The following is a 24,280-nucleotide window of genomic DNA, read 5'->3' as shown; positions in this document are numbered from 1 at the left end:
GACATGGAATTATTTATCTTCATCCTGCAGACAGTTTGGAACGTGTTTTCTTTTTTGAAAAGTTAGGGTCAGGCTAAAGGAAAATATTAACACGGACTCAACTAGAGTTCTGGGATTTGGCATTTTTTTTTGCTGAAGCGTTCCCAGAAAAAACACAGCAAATGATGTCATAGCAGCTGCTGATTGCCTGACAGACAGTTTCCGTAGCACAACATGAGGCCCTTTGGTGTTCATGCCAGGCTGATTGACACATGAATGACACCAATGAGAAGCGATGTATGTACCCTCTGGGAATGCCAGCGTAATTGATAGACAGACGCAATGAGAAATAGTGTCTTTGAACCTGAAAAGAATTTGCTTTTTTTTTCCTGGAGCTCACGCCCCCACTCTCTGCGGCCTTTTTTTTAGCCTCTTTTAGGTGTTTTGTTCTGCAGGATTTATTGAGCTTAGTGGAACTGAATGACTTTTTTTTCCACAATCTGTCAGTCAAGTAGCACAACTCCAGGGCTTGTAAATGAAGTCCTTTCAGAGGCTGACAGAAGAGGAATGTGTCACTCATCCAACAGACCCTGTTGTGTTTCAATATGCCACAGGGGTGATAGGGGAGCGCATTTGGGCTTGCCTGGGGCACATTCCCAGTGGTGGCTAAGAGGCCCTGCTACATCCAGGTGGCAGTGCTGGAGCTGGCCGATCACAAAGATCTTAAAGGTGCAGGGGTCTGAGCCTGAGGCGGTCACACTGCGCTGTGAGATGGCTACAACACAGCCTTAGTCACTGTGCTACCATCCTCTCTGAATATTGACAACCTAGCTGTGAAACTCTTGTAAGTGTATCAAGAATACACACACAACTGGGGTAATTTTATTTAAAATATGCTTTGTTTTTATTTTCACTGTTCCTCCTCAGAGACAATACTATTTTTTACGTAGACATCCTATAGACAGAATATTGGTGAAAAGTACCAGAGAAGAGTCTCTCTGGATAAGAAGCAGCGCTGTGTGTATGATCACACTGCATGTTCAAACAGTGTGGGGCCAGCTTCCAAAAAACAGCCCCCACAGGGATGTTTGTGACTTCTAATTTTCTCATGCGTGCTGCTTGTGCAGTTGTCAAGTCACTAACTTACTTTTTAACTCATGATTGTGGATATTTGCAGGGATTGTGTGGAAAATAATTCTCCGTCTTTCATTTGTCTTGCAGGCATTTTGTTGCGAATCAATCACATCTCATCTAGCACTTGCTGTCTTGATAGTGTGTTTCCCTACAAATGGTGGAGATGTGTGAAGGTGACTTACTATGGTGCCAGCTTCTCCTGGAACAACTATGCGGGGTCTATATAGAATGAAAATTGACATGTCAGCGTGAGGGGCCAATTGGGACTTCTAGATTTTAAAAGCTTTAAAGTACTCAATGAACTAGATATATATGCACACGTGCGTAGTGAAATACATATGCTGGATAACGAGGTTCCATGAACATTTGGCTGAGATTACTCACTCTGGTACCACCAGATTGTGTGGAAATTTGATTTATTGAAGAGGAGTTCTGAGAGGAGCCTTTGAGGCACAAAATTAGAGTTCTTTGCCTTCTGATAACCCATATGACAGTGTAAATGTGAAACCACATCAGGAAATCATGGCCCATATAAAATCAAGGTACAAGAGAAAGCTGATAGGACAAACTCTGTGAACAAAGAAGTAACCCTGGCAGTTTTCAGAGGGGAGGGTTGCAAGTTTGATTCTTCTGTGTGATCTTATTTAACTTTATCAACAATAAACCAAAAATCAATGCTGTAGAATAGAAGCTGGAGTCATTAGTGTGCACAACAAATTTAATATAGAATTGTTAACAAATCCTAACTATAAATCATAAGTCTTCAATACAATTAGAATTACGAGGTATTTTTTTTGCTTTTTAATGGATATATGTAAAATGTTACTTATTTCAGATTCAATTGACCAATGTAAAAAGGTAAAATGAAACAACACTATCAACATGCCAAAGGAAAAAGAACAGCATATTTATAGATGTTTCATAAAAGGTGTTTATTGCAAAGCAATATCATGTTGCATAACTATCAGATTTATGAATTGGTTATAATGCTGTATGTATAACTTTTTTGAAATATTTTTTATGATGTGTTTTAATGATTTCTGCCTATGATATAACAGTTTTATTAGTTAGGATATAACAATTTTGTTAACGATCATGCACTAATTTCTGGTGCTTACTTATATTATCCATTTATGAATTCCAGCTTCCAAGGTTACAATTTTTGTTGACAGCACTGATTCATTTCATTCACTCAACAGTGTGTGGGTCTGATTTGAAAATTAAAATAATTCTTTTCCATAATGACAGTAGAATAGCTCTTTTGTGTTTTTAAGAATATTTATATATATAAATTCTTATTTATTTCAGGTTCAACTGCAAAGAGAAACATTCAACAATATAAACATGGGCTTCTTTCCAGACCAACATTTACAACATCAGCATGACAAAGTGTTGACATTTATTTCCTTTCTACCGGAACTGTATCATCTGGGGTGAGAGACGATTACGCTGCCACGGTTCACTTCCCCCACCTTGGTGATTCAGCAGAGACCAGCAACCTAGCACAAGGCGAACTGCAGACACAAACTGACATCTTATTGCCACTGGTAAATACAAGGGAAAAGAAAGCAGATTTTTCGTGCTGCTTTTAAAAGTAATTGGTCAATGTATTCAAATTTACACATTGTACCAAAGAAGGAGAAAGCACACTGCATTTTGTTCTTCAATGGTTTATGAATCAATTGTTAGCATTCAAGCAAAGCTATTTTGATTTTTGAGCCAAAAGGATCTAGGGACATAAATGCAGCTCGATGGTAAGTTCAATATTCCTGCAATGGGACTTTTTTTTGTATTCCCACAATGTTTATGACTTTTGGCCCATTTACAACAAGAGTCTGATTTTTTTTTTTGTAAATGTTTCATTTTTAACATCAACTCTTGGCTGATTTTATATCTGTTCTGCATTTTGTTTAAATATTTCAGCCCCAAAAATCCACAGGGTGGTGCATCTCATCATAATTGCTGAGATGAGCCCAGCCAAAGTTTGCAGAGTCAGGGGGAGGTGCCATCATTAATGGACTACCATCTGCGGGTGCCCACCATTGTAGTTGGTCCATTTGGAGGGTGGTGGCATGGCCTCTTCCCAGCCTCCCAAGAATTTAGTTGCCCCCCCCCAAAGACCCTTACATGAATAATTTTTCTTGGGGTTCTCGGCCACGCTCCTAGCCTGGACCAGCTGGTCTCCACACCTGGCCCTTGCTTAGCCGATATCTGTGCTGACCATAAGCTAGGTCCCACCAAAGTCCCCAGGGTGAGGGAACTCCCGACATAGGAAGTGCTAAGGCCTCCTTACAATGACGGCCATCCTGGATTCCTTGGCGCTAGGTCAGGACCCAGCATATCCGGAGCCCAGCCTAGTTTCTGACAATTCTGGCAAGCTCTCACCAAAGTTCCAATGGCAGTGTGCTGGAACAACTGTGGTTTTTCATTTTTTTTTAGCATTGATTCTCAGCTGATGTTATGCGCGTTGCATTAAAAGAAAATTGTGCTCATCAAGGAGACAGATGTTAGTGCTGGGAAATGGAATTGTTCCTATTTCAGACACCCAATGATAGCATCGAGCAGATCCCAGGTCAGGTCTAGCACGCAGATGCGGAATAGAGCTCCCTTTCAGAAGTGAAATGCCAGTGTTTAACCCAATATGCCAACTAATTCTCCCATGTTTCATTTCTTCGAGAAAGAGGGGGATAGAATTGGGTGTCAGGGCACATTAATAGTGGGCTTGTCGGAACTGGTGACTGATGTCTCCTCTGTGTGTTGGCTATTTTCTTTATTAAGTCCATCAGATCAAAGACTGCAGAGACACTTTATGAATAGCTGCTGTTTTAGATTTGCTAACCACATGGTGGCACTGCCTCACATTAAAGCAGGTCACCTGTTTTTGGCTGTTACAAATCAAATCCCATGACAGTGCAGGCTATGAATCCAATGATATTTGCTAAAACCCACCCTTTCCTCCAAATGAAAAGATCGTTCATGGACTGAGTAAACTGCGTTGCAGCGTTCAAGTATGTGATTTTTTTTGTATGGCCTCCTTTCTTCCTTTCCGTCATTGCCAGGATTGAGAACCCCAACACAGGCTGCCAATCGTTGCTGTTGCCATGGGAATAGCCGTGCCAGTGAGCCAAAACTTTTATTTATGACCGGAGAAATGGCAGAACGAGAGCTAATGAAAAATACCACAAAAGCACCAGCATGGAGCCCCTGATGTTTTAATTTGTCTTCAGTGAATCACACAGATGTTTATCTCTCAAATGAACACAAATAAACTGACTTCTCGCAATCTAAACTCGAGCGTGCAGGAAATCTCTACTTTACTCTATTGTTAATCTGCTCTGTTTATATCTATATCCTTTGAAACTTTCTTTTCTGTAAACACACTCAGGAAAGTTTCCTGTGGGTTTTTATTTGATTGGCAGACATTTAACCACAATGTTGTCAAGAGCAATGTGAATGCTTGTTTAAACAGAGACGGGGAGTAATTTTAACCTCCAGGAATGGGTGGGTTGGGGGAGGGTGGGTCATTAGAATAGCTGATTTTTGTAGAATGACCACAACCCAACTCCATGCGCCCACTTCCGGGTTTAACCCAGGTGCGTTTGGATGCGTGAGAGTAACCTACTCGCCGCAGTCGAGACCTTAATTAGTTCAGGCGGGTGGGTAATTATTGCAGCAATTAACATCCTTGTGAGACATTAAGTAGGTGTTTTTAAATTGAATGTTACTTAACTTTAAATTTAATATCTTCAGTGCGTGTTTGCTGGGGCTTGTGAATCTCGCCAGTAAACAAAAGCGAGAAGGGCTGGATGCATGAGGAAAGTGCTTTTATTGCACTGCTTGTGGGCCAAGAGGAGCAGAAGTGTTTCCTCCAGGCCCAATAAGCTTAGCTGCCGCGATCGGACCCCCGCGATTGGCCAACCTCCCTTGATGTCCGAGACACCCCCACAACCTCCAACTCTTCTCCTGGCCTCTGACTCTTCTCCTGACCTCTGACTCTTCTCCTGACCTCTGACTCTTCTCCCGCCCTCCAACTCTCCTGCTGATCCGATCACCTCCTGGTCCGTGATCTTCTCCATGGACACCTCACCCCACCGCCAATTTTCTCCACAGCCCCACAGACCCTGTGTATCTGAAATGCAGATAACATGGGGCCTTATTGAGCCTTGCACACAGTTGGTATGCCGACTCTGAATACACTCTATATGCTGACTGGCTGCATTGGGTGTGCTGAGCACCTCAGGCAGATCAAAGGCCTTGAGCCTCTGTGCCCAATAAGAAGGAGTTTCTGCTGTCGCATTATCAGCCCTACAGAGTCTGCCCTCTGCATAAGACAAAAAAACAAGGAGCCCAGCACACACTATTTATATACCATTAATGCACAATGGTAAAACAAGGAGTAGAAATCGAGGCATACTATAAGAACACGGATATTTGTAATTTGCACTTACAAATGAAATGATAATAGCATTTTGCCCAAAAAACTCTGCGGTCTATGTTCACACATAAACATTTTCCCACAGGCTACAATAATGGTGGATATTTGCTTCTCTGCACTAACTTTAACAGAGATGTGGACATGAATGAATGGATGAGGAGAGCTCCGAGTTAGAAATGAACCATTCTTTCGTTATTAATCAATGCCTACATTTTTAATCCAGTGTTTAAGTGTTAAAGGAAGTGAGGCAAAGGAAACCATGCCTTGTTTAGGACTGATCTGCTTCGAAACACAAAATGTTCCTTGGCTTTCGTAGTAAAGGAAGTTTAACTATTTACTCAGGGCCGACCGGTAAGTAATACTGAGGATAAGCAAGTTGTCAAAGCTTGAACAAATAGAACACAGGGGCAGACCTATGGAAGATGCTGGGGTGCAGCCACACCTCAATTGTTAACTTGATTTCCTCCATGCACCCCCCCCCCCCCCCCACGATCTCTTTCCGGAATCTGCCTCACCCCCCCACACCGATCTCCACCTCCGGCATCAGACACCGCCTCCTAACTCGCCCAGGCATCTGAACCCCCCCAATCTCCTGTCGGCATCAGACCCCCCTCTGATGTCCTCCACGGACTCCCCCTCCATGCCCTCCATGGCCCACGATCTCTCCCTCACTCTCTCCTCTCTGATCCCTGGCCTTCCCACCTGTCAGCCAGCCAGCCTGCCAATCTGGCTGACTGTCGCGTAGGAAACCTGGAAGCAAAAATAATTGCCTTCAATTGAGTTGCGATTGCAAATTCTGACGCACTCGCTTCACTTCCAGGTCACCCACGTAAAAATCTACCCCCCCACTATCTTCCCGGGTTCAAGTAAAAATTATGCCCATGATCTTTGTACAGAATATATTTTACGATGATTAATGATAAGTTGCAGGACTTTCTAAGCAACAAATTCCAGCTCTTCTACAGATTTGATTTCTTCAAATATGGAACTTGCAACGTACAGCCCAGATTTTTTCTTCTCTCAGCAGTTTGAATTGGTAGCTCATGCCAACTTCTACCAGTCCAGTTTCCTGACAGTTTTCCTGACTCCAAAATGCAGAGCTTAGTGGAAACCTCTGTGACACCACATTTGGACATCAGCAGAGAGTTAGAGATTGCTGGCGTCATTTTAATGGAATTCCCGAGTTCCTGGTAAAGTCCTGATTTGTGGAAAATTGTGCCCAAGTCCTAATTTTATTCCTTAGCTACAATGCACACGACTGCCACTAAAACATATTTCACACAAATATTACATGAGTATTGCACGCATAAAAGATGGACTGCTGCATGATATTAATGCAGCAGACATACATATTCCTCGGAAATTTAAAAAAAACAGAAAGGAAATGAAAGAAGGAAAACAGGATCCTGGCTGTGACATGAATGAACTTTGTGCTAAAATCTAATACTGAAATCCAGCCTCTGCGTATTAAATCCACATTGGCAGATTAGTGGAGCTGGCCGAGTCATATTAGAGGCTTTCAACAGGGCAGCCTTACACTAGCAATCCTTTTCATATGTCCTCATGGGCATATAAATATCATGTTTTTTTAACATAAGCTGAAGGCAGAATGGTGTCAGTGTGGTGTGGGGTACAAGTGGTATTTGGCAGATGGTATGGGAGGAATTGATTGGTGCAGTGGAGTAATTCAGCATTGACACTGTTGCTAGGCTACATTGACATGCTTCCAATATATACTGATATGAAATTCACCCCCAAGATAGGTTTAGTTTGCACTGGCACTGGTTTGGTAGAGATAAATTGGCCTGAATATGATTCACTGCGGAGATCAGATTTCAATCACATCCCGGTCTAATCTGAACACCAAACATAGTATAACCATGGCATTAGAATCATGGAATCATAGAAAGGTTAGAGCAAGGAAGGAGGACATTCGACCCATTGAGTCCATGCCGGCTCTATGTAAGAGCAATCCAGCTAGTCCCACTCCCCTGCCCTATCCCTGTAGCCCTGCAAATTTTTTCCTTTCAAGAATTTATCCAGTACCCTTTTGAAGGGCATGATTGAATCTGCCTCCACCACCCCCTCGGGCAGTCCATTCCAGATCCTAACCACTTGCTGTGTAAAAAAGTTTTCCTTCATATCATCTTAGGTTCTTTTGCCAATCACCTTCAATCTATGTCCTCTGGTTCTTGACCCTTCCACCAATGGGGACAGTTTCTCTCTATCTACTCTGTCTAGACCCTTCATGATTTTGAATGCCACTATCAAATCTCCTCGCAACCTTCTCTGTTCCAAGGAGAACAACCCCCAGCTTCTCCAGTCTATCCACGTAAACTGAAGTCCCTCATCCCTGGAATCATTCTAGTAAATCTCTTCTGCACCCTCTCTAAGGCCTTCACATCTTTCCTAAATTTCGGTGCCTAGAACTGGACACAATACTCCAGTCGTGGCCGAACCAGTGTTTTATAACGGTTCATCATGACTTCCTTCCTTTTGTACTCTATGCCTCTATTTATAAAGCCCAGGATCCCGTATGCTTTTTTAACTGCATTCTCAACTTGCCCTGCCACCTTCAACGATTTGTGTACACATGCCCCCCAGATCTTTCTGTTCCTGCACCCCTTTTAGAATTGTGCCCTCTAGTTTATATTGCCTCTCCTCGTACTTCCTACCGAAATGTATCACCTCGCATTTTTCTGTGTTAAATTTCATCTGCCACGTGTCCGCCCATGCCACCAGCCTGTCCATTTCCTCTTGAATTCTATCGCTATCCTCTTCACTGTTCACTACTCTCCTATTTCTTTTACTGCCTATTCCCACTTTCTGCTACAATTTGTTAAGTTCTAGCTCTCTTCAGTTGAGTCCAATCACTTCATAGCTGATAGAGTCACTTTTTAGTTTTCACCTATGTACACAATGTAACAATATGCACAAATATATCAATACCACCTAAATTATCAAGTGGAGTGAATTTAGGCAACAAATTTGAATTCTTTGTTAAGCTGTCCCATTTTTACATCACCAAGTTTATTAATTACAATGACTAATATTTATTTCTATTTTGAAAATGATACCTAATCTTGGCACATTGCCTAAACTCACAATATCTTGGGCCCCATTCCTTCCACAGTATATGTAAAGCATGGGGTTATAGTGCCTGATCCTGCTTTGAACAAGGCAACACAAATGTTTTGATCTCTGAGACCCCAAAGGATGTTAATGGATGATTCTGTGTATACTCAGACAAAAGGAACATATGATGCTTCACAGGTCTCTATTGTTCTTGGGATGAAGATCTATGAAAACTGGACAGATTACTCATAAGCTTTTGGAACATCAAAGAAGACAAGATATCACGAGGAGAAGCTGATGATCAAAATATTCTGTTCAGAGATGTGCTTCATCATCATTAGTGGTTCAAAAAATGTGGTCACCTATCTCATGGCAACTAATTTTGTCACCCAGTATAGTGCCTAGTTTTTCTGAACTGTTAACTAGTGTTGGGTAATTTATAGAGTTTAACGCCTAGTTATTGAGTATTCCATTTGTACCAACACATTGTTAACATTTTGGTGATTATCTGAAAGACCAGACACAAATGGAGCACCCACTCTCCGCCACCTTAGTGTGGTAGATTTTTGTCTTCAGTGCTCCTGGCGAGGAACGTCATGCACTGGGAGCACGTATTGTAAAATTGTGTGCATGCTGTCCAGAATTTTCTGTTCATTTAAATGACTGGATGGAAAATTGTAGGTGGTGAACCCACTATTACAATTTGCTCTCCCAGTGTATGAAACTGGAAGTGCTGAAGACAAAACCTTATCCTATGTAAATAAGGCCACTGTTCTGTCAAAACTATTCAAATGCATTTGCAACCTTTTCTAAACAGAGCGTAAGTATTTATCGGAACAGGTAAAGGCTGTTAGCACGACAATTTCTCTTTCAGAAATCAGTGCCATCTACCCATCTGCTCACCATTTCTTTCATATCTCTTCTTAAAAACACACTAATTGTCTCTTTAACAGTCTGCTTCAATGGCCGTCCCTGGTAACTTATTTGATAAGTCTATTACCCTCTGGCTGATTTTTTTTTCTGAGGTCCTACATCATCTGGGCTTTCTATTTTTAGAATGTGTTTCTTCACATTTGAGCTATTTTCTATGGTGAATAGCTTGCCTGGATCAATCTTGTGAATTCCCTTCATCCTTGAAACTTACAAAGGAAACAAAGAGAAGTTCCTTAATCTTACCTCATAATTTAAATTCCCGATACCTGTAAAATTCCTTGTTGATTCCCTCCCTTTCCTTTCATGATCGTTCCTTCCTCCTATAATCTTCAGGTTTTAAAATCCAAGCTTAGTAACTCCTAATCACTACTTCCTGATTTACCTCAATGTTTCTTTTCAACTTTAGTGATGTCTTGCAATACAGTCCTTGTCCCTTCACCCTAGTTTCTCAATTCAAAACGTATTGGGTTGGATTTTTTCTGTGAAAATAATGGTGAGGCTAACAGCGTTCACCTTTATTTATGCGCAAATCGGACAGCAACTTCTGGCGAGCGCACATACGCAGTTAAACGTGAAAATCTGTAAGTTGCCGTCCGAGATGTGCTGCCCCTCCTGGTGTGAAGTTCCTGTACTGACATCATAGATATGGACTAAACTCGCCACAAAAAGTTAAGGCTTGTCCATTCCAGCCTAAGTACCCTTTGAACAGTGTGGTAAATCTTAATTACTGCCAAACAATCTCACTGTTGATTAACTTTTACAAGTGTGGAGTCTCATTTCTTCAGGTTTTAATTATTGTTGAAGATTTTTAAAAATGTAAATAATATCTTTTTTTAACTTTTTCTTTCTGTCTCTTTTCTCTCTCTCTCTTAATCCAATCTTTCTTTCCCTCTCTTTATTTCACTTTCTGTACCTGATTTGACTTTAAATTCTCTATTCTAACTTACACTTCCTGGTTCAAACTCTGTGCAGCTCATTAACGATTCTTCAATCTGATTGGTTAAGGAGATACACAGCTGCTTGCCCTGTTCACACAGGTCCCAGATGCCCTGTAGAGGGCGTTGTGCTGTTGGGATGTCCTGCTGATAGCAGCTTGCTGTGCAAAACCCCATAGAAAGTCTATGGGCAAGTACAAGTCTAACGAATGACTGGTGCTTTTCATTTGCCGCTCACAGCAAAATCTGGCCCATTAAAAACCCCTCCTATGATTAGCTTACTAGATCCCAATCATTGCAGTAGTGTCCATTGCAAAGAATGGTTGATTCATTTTTTTTAGATCTGTTGTTACAGAATACTTCATCTTGAGTGTTTCTGTAGAAAACAACATTATTTTGAAGTGAGAGCTACTATATCCCTTCTTGCTTACCGCCATTTTTTGACTAGTGAACTGAAAGTGGCACTAAACAGGAAACTGGTGCAAAGTACAATGTTGACACAGTCTAGTCATTTTTCTGTTCAGATAGCAGCAAGCTTCTCAACACTATCTGAAATTTGAAGTCACTTAAATTAAAGTTTTTAGCTTTCAAATACATTATACGGATCTTCAGCTTTTAAGTGTTATCTATACAGCTGAATTTGTTCCCCTTTAATACTACAGCCTGTATGTTATTTCATTCATGTATTAATGAGAATTCCTGCTCTGGATCTATTCTGTCATCAGCGGAGTCCCCAGAAATGGCTTGAAACCTCTTCTTGGCATGTTTGACTGCATTTCGAAGTCAAAAGTATGAACTATGACAAACAGAAGTGATATTGCAGATGTTATTCATCAGACTACAGTACAGGGAAAATCTTGAACTAAAGCAAAATTCCTTCCATTCTGATAAATCCTAAAATTGTCAGGAAAATAGAGTCTTGTCTCGAATATTTTGCAAACAGTGATTGTATTTGAATAGCTGTTGCAATCTTTAATACTCCTACTGCAGCCAAAGAATATAAATGGAAAGACTAAAGCCTAGAAATTACTGTTGGTGACACAGGGTATTAGCGAATGACTCCTAAATCTATTTATATCATATATATATGTCAGTGGATGCGCTAACCCATTTAAATGAACGGGAAAATACCTGTGTAAAAATAGCAAACAGAAAAATGTCACATGAATGCTTTAGGCGTTCATTGGCTAATATTGGCAACAGTCATTTCTAGGCTTAAGTTAATAATTTGCACTGAAGTAATCCTCCTTACTCAGGTTATTTGGATCATACAAGTGGTTAGCTGAAATGTGTTATTAACTTAAACAATAATGAACAACTGTTTACACTGTACAAGAGAGCTAAGAATAGACTCCGCGATCTGATTAATGATCCTGCAGATATATTGCTGTTATTCAATCTCAAGTCTTCATGTTGTCTGAGACTCACTACTTGCATTTTTTCTGGTTATTTGTGGCTTTCAAAAATTGCTGTCTGGACTCAAACAATAACAGAGAGCCCTTTGCTGCTGACATGGTGAAGAGGCTGTTTAGTTTACACCCAATCATATGTCAGAATGTCTTGCGAGGATTTCCTCAATTGGGCCTGACTGTCCTCAATTGAGTTTGAATGAACAGCATTCAACCAATTGAATGGTAATAATGCATGACCAGTTATATTGCACTGGGAAATTGAAGATAGGCAGGTCAGCTGAAGGGTAAGACTCCAATTGCCTGCTGTAGTACAGGCAGCCATCCGTTAATGCTATTTATTACAATGCACTAGTTTGGTGGAAATATTATTTTCTTCACTGGTTTATCTCATCTACTTCCAACCACCACCATCATCATATGGGTGGGAGGAGCCTATCACTGAAGAGTGCTTTCAGATTGAGATGGGAGGCCTAAAACATGAGTTATATCTCACACAAATGGGAGCTGTGGAATGTGTACAATAAGTGTGTCTGACTCTCTCACCAGAAGTGCCCTGCCTGTATAATCTACATGGGGGTGAAGTGGAGTCCTCTTCTGCTGGGAACAGTTTTGTGTAATTACTGCCCGACAAAGGTGTTTTGTGAGGTCGAATCCTCAAATCATACGAAGGCATCGTCAATCAGTTGTGAAAGTGGGGCATTCAATCAATCAGAAAGTCGTATGCTGCAGAAGAAAGATTGAATTGTTTGCTTAGAATAGCCAAACTTATTGAGGATACCTTGTTGATGTCAAAATTATGTGATATCACGTTAGAGTCATGGGGCATGGGAGCTGCATAAATATCTTTGCATTTCATAGAAAAGTGAAAAAGCACCATCTGGAACTCAACTGTTAAAATTCTTAAGGTGTGATTGATGACGATAATGGACTTCAATGGTTCTGTCTTGGCAAATTCAGGATAGACAGAAAGATTGATGGCTTTGACCTACATATAGTGACTATCTAATGGAAGTCCTAACAGGAACATAATGCGAGATAAATGGACAGCAAATCCACCAATGGAACTATGTGCCTGCCTGACGTGACCAACTGTAAGATTTTCAGTCTCCACAAGATGTTTTACATTGGAATTCACCTGTTACCAATAAATGTATCTCATCAGGCTCCCACTTCAATAGAAACCTCAAGGGCCACTTGTCACATCAGGAATTAACAAAAGTACTATACTCTGATGTTACACAGACATAGCAGAAAGGTTAGTGTACAGTAAATAAAATAAAATTGGAGCGCAGATGTTGTAGAGTTTATTGTTGTGCTTTGAGTGATGCTATAGCCCAATTGAATCAAACTCAGTTCCACAATAATAGTGATATTGTACCTGCATTAGAACAGCAATAGCTGAGCTGCCAACTCACAGTAATTATAAACACATTTGTAGACATGATTGAAGATCCCTTGGTGATCTCATAACAAGAAAAAAAGAACTTGCATTTAAATACCACTGTTCACAGCCTCAGGACATCCCTAAGCACTTCACAGCCAATGAAGTATATTTCAGAAATGTAGTCATTGTTGTAATGTAGAGAAACGAGGTAGACAATTTGCGCACAGCAAGGTCCCACAAACAGCAATGAGACAAATGATGAGATTGTGATGTTGGTTGAAGGATAAATATTGGCCAGGAAAGCGAGGAGAACTCGCCTGCTCTTTTTCGAAAAGTGCCATGGTATACTTTATGTCCACCTGATAGGGCAGACAGGGCCTCATTTTAATGTTTTATCCAAAACTTGGCACCACCAACAGTGCAGCCCTCCCCCATTACTGCACTGAAGCATCAGCCTAGATTATGTGCTGAAGTCTTTGGAATGAGCCCTGAACCAATGATCTTCTGACTCAGATGCAAGAATGCTATCACCGAGTCAATGATAACCGGAAGGTTATCACTGAGCAATAGATTCAACATGAAAAAGGGGAGGTGAAGGTTGCACTGTATAAAGAAAGAAAAGCTGAGCAGTATAAAAATATAAGAAGTTCAGATAGAAAATCCTTTAAGATACAATTCAATGCATAACTGAGTTTTGTGGTTACAGACATTTTAATCAGGGATAGGTTTAATGAACTAGTGACAGATGACAGCAAAGGTTGTCCAAGCAACCCTCAATTCTGACAAGACAGTACAAAAAAGGCATATGGACCTCAGTAAGGCCAAATGCTGTCCAGTATACAGTTGGATTTGAAAAAATTGCTCATGGGAACATTTAATGAGGCAGTCCGTTAGTTTTCCTAAAATGTCCTGTTTATTTTTTTTAAAACACCAAGTACAAAATTTTCATATGAAAATATTGCAGTAGGCAACAAATACAATAGTCAGGATGTTATAAAAATATTATTGCCTTGTATGGTATTTTTGGGACTTCAGGCATATTGTGAGAGGACCTCAGTGCTCCTATGATCCACCCACACCTCATTGCCATGTATGGCGTTGTGAGGCTAATCAAATTGTTGAATTATTGCTCAACAGTATCCATGATTATGCTGTTATATACTTCAGGAGAATGGGTGTATAACTCACCCCCCCACCCCACCCCGACACACAAAGCCTAATCGAAACACGTTGCAGGCTCCTATGGGACATCTGTTAGCCAATTTTCCAGAAACTGCTTGTTTTAGCTTACAAGATATTTACACTGGGCGAAAACTCTTTGAGCACAGGGTTCGTTTAACTGAAAGGTCATGTCAATAGCCGGATCTGTGCAATCAGACACCACATACATTCACACACATTTAAAGATAATATAGGAAACAGCCTTTTGGTTTAAAAAATGTTCTTTTTTTAAAAAGGTAAATGCAGCTATTTTAATAACAGTTTTAGAACAAAAGAGGTATTTGATTCCTAAATGTGAACAAGAAGCATGACGCAATAGCGGACTCAATGCGAAGAGATGCTGTGTAATGGGGGTTGTACAGTGAACAATTCTCAGATTTAGTCTGCTACATGCCTAGCAACTGTACAAGTCGCCCATAACGTGTTCATAGTAGGTTTTACATTATTCTGCATACAAGGAGCAATTTTCTGACTTGGCGCATATTGGCAATTCAGGCACTTGTGTACCCGCTGCAAACAATTTTCCCGCCACTTAAAACAACAATCACACCTAAATTTCTAATTTGTGCTACCGGCAAGGTGAGGTTTCCTGCCGGCAGCTAAAGGTCGGAAAATGATCCCTATGGTGTACTGTTAACCTTTCACTGGGGAGGGATTCATCGCACAGGACTTATTTCGGAGATTATATCATAAAGTAATTATAAATCAGTAACCCACTCAAAGGGAGGGAAATTTTTGAAGATGTAAGTATTATAGCGACTGGGTTATTTTTTTAGTCATCAACAGCTGATTTTTAATTTTTAAATTTCTAGCGATTACTTCACAATCATCACCTTCTCATTGATGATGCCATTCTTATCAACTTGATGGAGCACCTTGGACATTGCAGTCCACCATGGAAACCAGTGTTGGAGGGGAAAGAAGGAGTGAAAACTGCACAGTGTGTTCTATTAAAAATAATTTATGGCTGGGAATGATTTCAAGGCAGTTCTCTCAATTCAAGGTTCAGATGCCGGTTATGAAGTTTAGTTTTTTTGTTTATGACACTTCTTACAACCTCTCGATGGCCTTGTAAATAATCCGAGTATCTGTTATTTTTTGCGTATTAACTATCGAATAAAAATAATTAAATTGTTAGGGCTTTACTATCTTCTCCTGTTTGTATATGATTCCTTCGTACACTATTTTAAAGCAGCCTAGTTATCCCTCTGCTTGTAGATTTTTCAGCTAAAGGCTTATTGCCAGGGTTGCTGGATGTGAAAGTCCAGGACATTTTTCACATTATATATACCTTTATATAGTGCATTCTAATACATTAAGTCACCATTCCTGATTGGACAGTTAGCATGATCTGATTTATAATACTGTAGCTTGGGTTTGATCTGGTTTGAACATTTTCTTTAACAGTCCTTCTCAGTGATTTCTGTCCTTGACATTCAGCAGAAGGAATATTACTGAACAACTTTATAACACAGACTTCCTGCTCACAGCCATTCCAACCATCAAAAGTGAACGATCATTTCTAAACTGATACAGTGGCGCTCAAATTGTAAGAAGCATTTATTTTGTTATCATTTGAACACGGTGCAAATGTCCCACTAGCTGGAAAATGCTGAGTGTAGGATGAATTAAGAAAATCCAATTCAGCTCGAGGATTAATTTACAGTAAAGTCCTTGTGATGAGAGTAGGCCAAATTAAAATAAAACATGTACCGCTCTGTACAGTATCGTCTGAAAGAAAGATAAAGAAACGAAAAATTAAAACAGTGCAGTTAAAATCATATTGTCTACTCATGTTAATACATCGGCATTATAGACGTTGAGACATACACTCAGTTAATATTAGGTGAGTCAGTATCCATTTTAGTATTTTCACAGTTACAGCCTTTAAAATATAATTGCCTAACAGTTATGTGGAACAGCATTTCAGTGCAAACAGACCCCCTCTGCTGAGGCCTCCAATCACGAAGATACTTTCAGCAAAGTAGTTTGATTGAGTGAACTCTGACATTGGAATAATCACAGAGTACAAAGTGTGCTCCTCCACTGCTTATGTGTGGTCCCAACAGACCCTGTCCTGTTGATGTCTGGCTCTGATAAGTTCAAAGTTCAACACAAGAGGCCTATCACTGTACTCAGTGAACTATGAAAAGGATAGACTGTAGCTGGGGATTGTGTGTGCTTTTAAGAGGGTGAATTGAAATGAGAAAGAAAACTTTACCTCGCTACACTAATAGATTTTGTTTAAAATATGCTCCAGATCTGTTTTATGGCTATTTATGTGAATAAAAATGAGGCAACAAAGGGCTAAGTATAAAAATTTGCTTTTAAAAGTTGATTTATGTGTAACCACTCAAAAATAGGAGCCAGGATGCCAGTAACACAACACTCAAAATACAACTTATTAAATAAACTGGTCACAGTGTTACAGAAAGGAGGGTTAGAGTGAGACCTTTCAATCAGTGTATTTTCATGCACGACCCATATACTCCATATGGCGTTAATTACATAAAATAATAAACTTTCTTAGAATCAGTATGTTCACAGACCAAAAGAGATGTCAATCTGCTAAACTATTTAGTGATGGAATTGAGTTCACTAATTATACTGGGAGCATATCAAAAAAAATGATTTTATAGAAATGTTAAGTGGAGGGAGAAAAAACAATTAAAAATCTTAAACAAAGTTTGGTTCCCAATGTATTAAGACAAATATATTTTCAAATTTAAAATCATAAATAGTATTTTATTTCCTCGTAAAAAAAGAACTTAACTCAATTTTTTTGATCTGCCTTCAATTGTGTTCCTAGAATGCCATGCAAATACAATCTTTCATTGGGTATTTAAAAATGAGGGGCTGTGAGGGTGCAATGGTATTTACAGGGGCAAACCATATTGAACTCCAGTTCAGGTTTGTGTTCAGGAAAGGAGCAGCAGAAGTTAGGTCAAACACAGAGACACCCACAAAACCTGTGGCTCCGGGGAATATGCAATGGTGACTCCAACCAGTATAAAGTGCAGTCTAAGTGTTCATAGCCTAGCAGAGAAATGCAAAATGTAGCTTGAGGAAAGTAGCTAGTCACTTTCCTCACCTCTGTAATACTGGGGAAGATTTGTTCTGGACCCCATCTATTTTGAAACCGTAAACACGTTCTTTTTGAATGCATTTGTGATGCTGTTTCACATAGCGACCAGAGCAATTGTTTCCCCCTCCCCCTCCCTGTGTAGGGCAGACGTCTACAGAGTGAGGTGACACTGATGCTTGTCTGCGTGTGTGATGGTTTTGCAGATATCCATGTGATTGCTCTGGGGAGAAGAAATTTCAAATTTTAACGACTGCTGTACATCCCGTAATGGTTTTTTTTATGTTGCTTAAATTAATCAAGCTACTCAGAGCTGTGCAATGCCCACTGTTCTCTCTTGGAGGCTGACTGGAAGTGCTGGCTGCTTGTAGTAAGGGGAAATCAGTCACCAGGCAGTGAATCTCCTCTGGTGCTGCTAGTCTCTCATTAAAACAAAGAGTCAGATTATGTGGCAAAACAAAGTGTTGCCAGAACCTGTGATAATAGTTATTTTTTCTTCTTTAATGTGTGTAATTAACTCCTTTACAACACTTGTGAGCCTGTGGACATTGTGCAATTCATTATTTAGGGCTTTTTTTGTTAGAACAATGTAGGTTATGGGGCATTATGATAGAAGTGCTTAAAATTATGAAAGGTTGGGACAGGTTCGATAGAAGCAGACTGTTTCCAGTAATTGGAAGGGTTTCTGGTGCAGTTATTCAATTTCGACAGTGTGTTGGTACCCAGGGTGCCTGCTCTCGTCAGGTCATTGAACTTTAGCCAGTGCTGATCTGCAGTTCTGGGGGCCAGGGCGGGGAAGGTGCGGTGGTGTGAAACAGAGATAGCACTCAGTGCCAGTGCCACCTTCCTCCACATGGCACATGATATTTCCCGCTGCTTCCTCCCATGGGCATCCAGCAATCTCCCTCTATCTCTCTCTCCTTTGCCACATCTCATCCAGGATGGTTTGTAGGCCTGCCTGATTAAATTTGTGTGCAGTTCTTTTCTGCCTCCTTACAATGCCCTGCTCTCTTCTTTGGGTGCCTCTCCCAGATCCTCCAGTGGAAGATATTCTTTAAAAGTGGCACAAAATCACACACGAGCCATCCAGTTCAGCCGCATGGCAGTCAACTTACTGAAGCCAGACACTTACCTGCCGCTCCCTTAGTCTGCTGCTGCAATCTTCAGGCAGACTTGCCTTTTTAAAGTTTGAACTCTAATTTCCAAGTGCCCTCAGCACATTACTCCTATTTCACACAGGATTTTTGCTCCTATACCACCAATGGATATTTAAATGAGCTGAGCCTACAAGTTATGGTGAAGTCAGCTCTGATCAGTGGGCACAAGTCTCAGCTCAAGGCAAAAAAGCCACCATAAATGGTGGAATATCAGGGCCAACGGGTTCTAATAAATGATCGTTCAACAACCACAACAACAAAAACAACAACAACTTGCATTTTTATAGTGCCTTTAATGTTGTAAAACTTCTCAAGGCGCTTATGTTCAAATACATTTCTACTCTCAATTAGTTTAAAAGTTATGAGTAGAAAGGGGCAGGTTGTATCTCACTATAACTCACCCCACTGGAGGTCTTCAAAATCCTAAGGCCAGCTCTGGCATGAAAGCAGCCAAATTCACCAAACAGAAACCACTCTCAGTAACTTCTAATATGGCTGTGAAAAGATGGCAACATTGACTTCCGAATGAACCCCAAATAAACGTGTCTCAACAAATGAGACGGTCACACTGCCAAGGTTGGTGAAATTCAGAATGTTTGGCAGAAGAGTGAAACAAATTTCCATTGTAACATAGAAAAGACCAATACAATTATAGGAGAATTTTGCCACAAAGAGCTTCAGCCCACATTGAATTGCTTACATTATTCCTGCAATCCATCACTTTGTAGCACTGAGGTTTGGATCAGCTAAATATTTAAAAAGAGAAAGTCATAGCTCGTAATGAGGTGTGATATGTGATCTATTAATGAATACCCAGCAGCCAATCGTGTTGTAGGAAATCACTGATGGCATTATATAATACACAGCCTCTGTGTCTACACAGGAAACTGTTTAGTTCATCCACATACATCATCAAACCTGACTCATGAAATAAAGTGGTACCTTGTTCATAATACTGCAAACTGGTGTCATTTATGACCTTGGGAGCTGGGCAGAACCTACTGGGTCTTTTTGTTTATCCATAAATTTTAATCCGCTGCATCTCCTAACCGGAAAAAAATGAGTTGAGATTTTTTGTGAATACTGTTTACAAAATTTAAAGGAGAATTTTGCCACAAAGAGCTTCAGCACACATTGAATTGCAGAGTAGGAAAAATGATTTTTTCAGAGTTGTTACTGTGTGAAAGCTCACGGTGACCAGTTGGGCCTTACTTTTCCCATTTGGGGACTAAAGAAAAGGACAGTTTCTCTTCAAAAGAAGCAACAAGTTGGCCACGGCATGCGGCTGCTGTAGACGGTGTCCCTAATGGCACTGCTCATACCTGGGTTCACAGACAGTGAAAGGCAACAGCTACAACCAACTGCTTAATCGTCATTTACAAGGAAGTTTCGGAAACAAAATAGGAAGCTAGAATTGTCTGAGCTTTAGCAAAGCAACAGATTGTCAGTTGCAGAAACACATCAGTCTGCCTTTTCTGCAGCAATGAGAGAACAACATTCCTATCTCTGGTATTAAACTTATATCAGTTTCAGGTTTCAGTTTTAAACTCAGTAAGGGGGAAAAACACGTATTCTTAAACATCGGGTGTTACAGAACTGTAACTGGAGAAACAGCCACAAAGTAACTTTTACTTTACAAGGAGAGCATTTTCTCTTATCAACAATCTATTGGTAACTTAAGAAGACAGATAGAGCGGACAAGCCACAGACTGAGCATGAGTTTGTATAAACGCTTGTCAGCAATTTTACGCACACTAATTCCTTTGAGGTTTCCTTCAGAAGTGAGATATTCCTTAAGAGTGACATCATTATTTATACTTTGCCTGAAGGAGCCTGCTCAGTTTAATTTAGACTTTTTTCTCCGTTAAGTTAAACATTCAATGTTTTCATGAAAACTTAGCCCCGATCCCCTCCCTTGATGGCTGTTTGTAAGTGCCCGCCACAGAGCAGCAGTCAACTGCAAAAGTGGTGTTATTTCAACAGACCAGGAGACCTGCACAGGCCTATAAATATTAGTACATCCTGCAGCTCAGCTGAGAGCTGCCAGCCGGCCTGTCACAGAAACAGAGTCAGGACTGGCCGACGCCAAGTTTCTGTCAAGGTCTGAACAAATTAGCTCAGAAGGCAGAAAATGAAAATGTATGTATGTTGTGTCAGGAGGGAGGGGGAAGTTGAAATATTTTAAGACTTCCCCCTTCCCCTCTAAAAGTCTTATAGAATAACATTCTTTTGGGATTAAGTAACACAGAATTAAAATGGCTGGGAATGCAAAAGAAAATCTATTAAAAAAATCAAAGTGCTGGCTGTAGGTCAGGAACAAAGTTATACTTGTTGAATATTGTTTTCACTTCTCGGTGCTAGTAGTGTAAGTTAAAATCATACACAGGCTCTTAAATACGGGTAGGTTGTCACAGCCACGGCAGTGTATGGTGCTGGCTTTAATTCATGCATGTGAAAAGGATATGAATTGTGCACAATAGGCATAAACAAATGAAATTTCCTTTTCATATCGGTGAATAAAAATTGGTGTGATATCATCATAGGTGCAGTTTTTTTTAAACTCAGGGGTGAATTTCCTCAGGTCTTCTCCAGCTAAACACGGTTTCCGCCAAACCTCTGCCAAAGTCACAGCGGCGGAGCCAGAGAAGCCCTAAAGAAATTCCTGTTTGTTTTTGTAATGTCTAGGGGGGTAATTTTCAACTCTGGCACCTGAGTGGTAACCTGTCAGAGCGGCTCGCTTGGCCATTGGAGAACAAGCACGATTTTCACCCCATTGAAAAAAATCGGGCGGGTTCTGCAACGGGTGGGCGATCCACTCGGCCAGGTTTCCACCAGGCGGCAGAGTTGAAAATCACGCCTATGGTGCTTTCTTTCAGATTACGTGGTGGGGATGAATATTTTCACTACGCTCTCTGTGTTGTTTTAGGTCTAAGTGAACGAAAGAAACATTCTCACCAGACTGGAGAGTTTTTGGTTCGGTAAAGTTCTTCATGTAGCTGGAAACAGTTTGCCCCAAAAACTCAGCTCAAGTGCTGACAGTGAAAGCTGTTATGTTTCAGGGGTGCTTCAGATACTTTTTCATGCCCAATGCATAGGCCCCCTTCCACAGGCAGCCCACTGTCCTCATGAACTGAAATGTAACCTTTACACGCAAATGAATCTAGGATAGTGAACCGCAGGGTGAGCAATGAATCCTTTTATCAATGAGGTACATACTGGAAATAATAAGGATTATCACTGCAAGCCCGATCTCTTTCACTGAGGGACATATAACAGTCTGACAAAGTACAAACTACAAATCAGGTTATTGAGAAGCAAAATTAAATAGAAGCAAGAACAAATAATGCAGATTACAGAACTTTACTTAACTCACAGCCCCTGGCAGTTCCATCAAATATCACAGTTTTATTTTGAACCAAAGGTGTGAGGTTTATATTTGAAGTTGGATGTTCATGGAGTGTTCCACTATTCCCAGCTTGTTAGCTGCCGAGCAAAACAGAGATTCCCTGAAGAAATCTTGAAGACCCCTCTTTGCTTTGAAGTCTGAACTGAGATAAATGTGAGGGGGTGCATTCTGCTAGGAAGAATAAGGAGGCCACATATTGCTTGGATAATAAGAGTCTAAATGTGTTAGAGAAACAAAGGGATCTCTGGGTACAAATATGCAAATCACTAAAAGTAGCGACGGATAAGACGATAAAAATGGCAAATCAAGCACTGGGGTTCATTTCTAGAGGGATAGAATTGAAAAAAAGAGAAGTTATGTTAAACTTGTATAGACCACACTTGGAGTGCTGTGCACAGTGCTGGTCTCCATATTATAAAAAGGATATAGAGGCAATGGAGAGGGTGCAAAAAAGATTCACAAGGATGATAGCAGAACTGAGAGGATGTACTTATCAGGAAAGGCTGAACAGGATGGGACTCTTGTCTCCAGAAAAAACAAGGGTGAGTGGCGACCTAATAGAGGTCTTTAACATAGAATCATAGAATTGTAGAAAGGTTACAGCATGGAAGGAGGCCATTCGGCCCATCGAATCCACACAGGCTCTATGCAAGAGCAATTCAGCTAGTCCCACTCCCCCGCCCTATCCCCGTAGCCCTGCAAATTTTTTCCTTTCAAGTACTTATCCAGTTCCCTTTTGAAGGCCATGGTTGAATCTGCCTCCACCACCCCCTCGGGCAGTGCATTCCAGATCCTAACCACTCGCTGTGTAAAAAAGATTTTCCTCATGTCACCTTTGGTTCTTTTGCAAATCACCTTAAATCTGTGTCCTCTGGTTCTTGACCCTTCTACCAATGGGAACAGTTTCTCTCTATCTACTCTGTCTACACCCTTCATGATTTTGAATACCTCTATCAAATCTCCTCAACCGTCTCTGTTCCAAGGAGAACAACCCCAGCTTCTCCAGTCTATCCACGTAATTAAAGTCCCTCATCCCTGGAATCATTCTAGTAAATATCTTTTGCACTCTCCCTAAGGCCTTCACATCTTTCCTAAAATGCAGTGCCCAGAACTGGACACAATACTCCAGTTGTGGCCGAATCAAGTTTTTATAAAGGTTCATCATGACTTCCATACTTTTGTACTCTATGCCTCAATTTATAAAGCCCAGAATCCCATATGCTTTTTAACTGCTTTCTCAACCTGCCTTGTCACCTTCAACGATTTGTGCACATATACCCCCAGATCTCTCTGTTCCTGTACCCCTTTTAGAGTTGTGCCCTCAAGTTTATATTAGCTCTCCTCATACCGAAATGTATCACTTTGCATTTTTCTGCATTAAATTTCATCTGCCACGTGTCCGCCCATGCCACCAGCCTGTCTATATCTTCTTGAAGTCTATGACTATCCTCCTCACTGTTTACTACCCTTCCAAGTTTTGTGTCATCTGCAAATTTTGAAATTGTGCCCTGTACACCCAAGTCCAAGTCATTAATATATATCAAGAAAAGCAGTGGTCCCAGCACTGACCCCTGGCGAACACCACTGTACACCTCCTACCAGTCCGAAAAACAACCGTTCACCACTACTCTGTGTTTCCTGTCCCTTAGCCAATTCTGTGTCCATGTTGCTGCTGCCCTTTTTATTCCATGGGCCGCAATCTTGATGATAAGCCTACCATGCAGCACTTTATCAAACGCCTTTTGAAAGTCCATATACACCACATCAACTGCATTGCCCTCATCTACCCTCTCTATTACCTCATCAAAAAACTCTATCAGGTTTGTTAAACCACGATTTATCTTTAACAAATTCGTGTTGGCTTTCCCTAATCAATCCGCACTCGCCCATGTGACTGTTAATTCTGTCCCGGATTATCGTTTCTAAAAGTTTCCCCGCCACTGAGATTAAACTGACTGGCCTATAGTTGCTGGGTTTATCCTTACACCTTATACACATAATGAAAGGGTTTGATAGGATGGACGTAGAGAAAATGTTTCCACTTGTGGGGGAGTCATAAATATAAGATCGTCACTAATAAATCCAATCAGGAATTCAGGACAAACTTCTTTACCTAAAGAGTGATAA

General features: G+C 40.6%; 1 long non-coding RNA gene across 1 annotated transcript; it reads left to right on the top strand.

The window, feature by feature from the left end:
• The first annotated feature begins 234 nt into the window (after positions 1-234).
• Positions 235-4,402, top strand: LOC137333706 (uncharacterized). The gene is made up of 4 exons (XR_010965969.1): positions 235-276; positions 1,201-1,286; positions 2,422-2,867; positions 4,173-4,402. It is a non-coding gene; the product is annotated as an uncharacterized lncRNA (long non-coding RNA).
• The last annotated feature ends 19,878 nt before the right edge of the window (positions 4,403-24,280 follow it).

The sequence above is a fragment of the Heptranchias perlo genome, chromosome 2 (assembly GCF_035084215.1).
Source record: "Heptranchias perlo isolate sHepPer1 chromosome 2, sHepPer1.hap1, whole genome shotgun sequence".
In the NCBI taxonomy this organism is placed as follows: Eukaryota; Metazoa; Chordata; class Chondrichthyes; order Hexanchiformes; family Hexanchidae; genus Heptranchias; species Heptranchias perlo.
The sequence above is the reverse complement of the archived record's forward strand: the minus strand, read 5'-3'. Positions and strand labels throughout refer to the sequence as shown.